Below are 3,735 nucleotides of genomic sequence, written 5' to 3'. Positions count from 1 at the left end.
TTCTTAAACTCTCATGAAACCCTAAGTGAAATCCTACGATTTGGGTATGAATCTTTTAGATCTTGTTGATACCACTTGAGATGATGAATCTAAGGTTTAATAAAGGATCTATATGTTGTTTGTGAAGGTTTTGGAGAAAAAAATTGAAAGATTTGAGAAGCATTACTTGCTCTCTTAAGCTAGAGAAGAAATTTGGGGTTTTTGACGTGTTCTTGAGCAAAGAGGTAAGATCTATGCTTGAGACTTAGGATTGACCCTAGATATGGGTTAGGATCATGATATGGGACCTTAGATTTGTGAAAAATGAGGTTGAATTAACCCCTTATGGTTTCCCCAAGGTGGGATGAAGAATGGAAATGAACAACAAAATCCCGGTTCTGAGTGGTGGGTGCCATGGAAGTGATAGGACCCACCAATCTAGAGCCTACCTATCCTGGTTGGGCTTCTGGCCCGACCAGTGGACGAGGACTGATGGGTGCCTTGCCCACTGGTTGACCCACCAATTTGACATTTTGGTTTTTGATTGGGCCCAAATTTGTCAGGCAACCTTCTTTAGTGATTTTAAATATGTTAGGATCATCATACCTCATTGGTTATGAGCATAAAATGGAGATATACTAAGCTCGACCTTTTTATGACAGGTTAAACTAGAAACTCACGTCACCGCACACTGGATCTTCCTCGTACCAAGAGTGATCTTCGTACACAACTAGGTAAGTGGGAAGAGGACATTTGACTTTATTTTGGAGTGTTTTTGCATCATTCTATTTTGTTTGTAGACTACCCATGTCATCATTTCATTATTGTGTGTAGACTAGTCATCCACGAGTGCCATTGTATGCATTGACGTGTGCATTATGAAATTCCTTTATGACTTGACAAGCTGTTATTATTAGCTGTTAAATGCTTATTCTTGCTTTGAGATATGAGATGGATGGCTTTAAACTATCAAATATGTTGTATTGCTAGACTAGATGCCGTAGTCGGCTTGGACACGAATGCATTGGTGGCCCGTGAAATGGGACGTGGTGGCACTATGTAGTCATACTATCTCACATAGGAGCATGCGGTTAGGAATGACATATCCCTGTGCTACGACCCTTCCTAGTAGGGATTTAGGTGTTGGGTATATCAATGAGGGGGGGGGGAGCCCAAGGTTGTGTACCAATGGTGGCAGTTAGGAGTATGCCTAGCTGATCATTAGGACTGTCGACAACTTTGGTGATATAACAAGAGGACCAATCGTACTGCTTTTAATTTAATGCAGGACAAGGCCCATTTTACTTTAATGTCGCTGAGAAATAGAAATTTACTTTAATGTCACTGAGGAACAACAATTTACTTTTCGGTACCCACAACTGGCCTTCTCCGGTAACCATATGGATGTATAGCAGGATGGGGTTCATTGCTCGTACCTGAAGCACATAACCTATGACTTAGAATTGTTGTCTAAGTGGACTAAGATAATAAAATGAACTACATGCATATAGGCTCATTTTTATTACAAATGCTTATGTGGTCTTTCTTTTCACTTATTGGGCTAGTGAGCTCATCCCACGTGTGCATCACTTTTTAGATCTTGGGAATTCTTTGCACTTGTTACCGGGACCCACTGTGGAGTTTTCAATTGAGGACTGGTGGCTCCCTAAAGATCTTGGGCATGGGGTTAAGTGCCCGTGTGATAGTTGTGTTGTGAGTCAGCAACATTGATACAATATCTAGTTTCCTTTTGATAATTTTTTAATGGTACCCCTTTTATGCTCTGGGTGTTTAAATTGTAATTCTTGTGTATATATCATGCCTACGGGCCCATATGTATATGTACTATGAAATACAATTTGGGTATCAAGAGTATTGGGGTATTTACAAGTAAATACACGAAACACTTCCGTTGAAATACTGAAATCGCTTTCTTTAGTGCGTGTGTATACTGTGCTATGGTTACTGTATCAGATGATCCTAGTAGGTTTTGGGTTAACAGGTGTTAACTCGGTCATCGGTCTGGTTTTGTGTGAACAGGGTGTGACAGTCCAAGTAAGATTTTTAATAAGTGTGGCATACTTGTGTTGAAGTGCTTGAGTTCTTCTTTGAAGAGAGAGCATAGAGAGCAAACTTGAACTCAAGCAATGATTCCAAATGTGTAGCTGAGTTGGCAAGGGACCTTCGCCTCAGGAAGTGTGTGGTTCTAAGTTCAACTCCTCTTACCTCCTTGGGCCACTCACACGGGGTGTTTAGTACTCTTCACTGCTTTCAGTGAAAGTTGAATGGTTCTCATTCAACCCCCGTATGATCCTATTCATGTGGTTGTGGAGTCAGTATGGACCCGTGGGAATAGTCAAACCGAAGGCTTGGATACTCATTGCTAGAAGAAAAAAATGATACTTGAGAGAGAATTAATTAATTTTTAATGAACCTAAACTGGGATATTTACATGGATGATTAAGGGCCTTAAACTAGGTAAGAAGATGATCAATTTGACCAAAAATTATGTCTTAACGGACATTTTTTTGGCTCTATCGATAACTACCGGATCCTACCGGGATCCGGTAGTTACCAGATTATATAGCCGTTGGGATAATAGATCTGTTAGAGGTTAAAAAAATATAACTGTGGAAGACTCACAGACCATTTGCGAGTTGAAGACCTTATCAAAAGGTATCTGGTAGCTATCGGTTGGCTACCATTGGCCAAGAATTGATGAGTTCAACATAAACAAAACTCTATCGGTAGTTATCGGCAGGCTTCAGGATTTTGGCCTAACTCATTGTTGTTACTAAAATAGTCATAACTTCCTTATACGATATCCGATTGACTCGATTCAAGTTGCATTAGTTTCACAACTCAAAGCTCTACACTTTTGTAGTATAACATAAATTTAAATCTTTAAGTCATGGATTCAATCCAAAAACTATAATCCATCACTCATAAATTTGATTAGGGTTTTCATTAGGGTTTTAAACCTAGTCACCAATAATATATGGATTCAATCCATAAACTTTAATCTATCGCTTGCAAACATGATTAGGGTTCTAAACCTAATTTATTGTGGCTTTGATACCATATGTAGAATTAATATCTCTAACAAGATATAATACATAGACCCAATTGTTACACTTGTACCCAAACTCGATCTAATTTGAACTTTTGTGATAGATCTCGGACCAAAACCAACGGGTTTTGGCTTGTGGTAGCTCATTGCAAAAAGGAAAGGGATGAACCCATTTGCTTGTGCATTTCATGCTAGTCTAATTGGAGAGGATTCAAGCCTTCTAACCCCAAGCGGTAAGTGACCTGATACCTCCCTAACTGAGCCCGGGCATGTACAAAAATTGCCAGAAGGATATGCCCATAACATAGGGCAACCCTCTATGGAATGACCAAGAGGGGACAATAGGCAGTCAAGGTATAGCACTGCCTTGACCACCAGAAACAAGGCCACCAAAAACACGCGGGCTAAATCCAGTGACCCTAAATTTGGTGGCCTAATAGGTTGCTGGTTGGGTTCCGATGCCCATGGGCCCCACCACCTGCATCGTGGCCAGTCCCGTATGACCTCACATACTCTCCCATGCCCTTCCTTATGACTTGTACACCCTATGAGTCTAAGGAGGTGGATCCATGTGTCTCGAATGACAGATTAACCTACTTGGACAGGACAAGGACCAACCAAACAGGCCCTAAGCATTTCACTTACTATAAATATGAGAAGTGACTTCAATTCTCACTAGTCTAAAA

This window comes from Macadamia integrifolia, chromosome 10 (genome assembly GCF_013358625.1).
Source record: "Macadamia integrifolia cultivar HAES 741 chromosome 10, SCU_Mint_v3, whole genome shotgun sequence".
Classification (NCBI taxonomy): domain Eukaryota; kingdom Viridiplantae; phylum Streptophyta; class Magnoliopsida; order Proteales; family Proteaceae; genus Macadamia; species Macadamia integrifolia.
Note: the sequence above shows the minus strand (reverse complement) of the source record.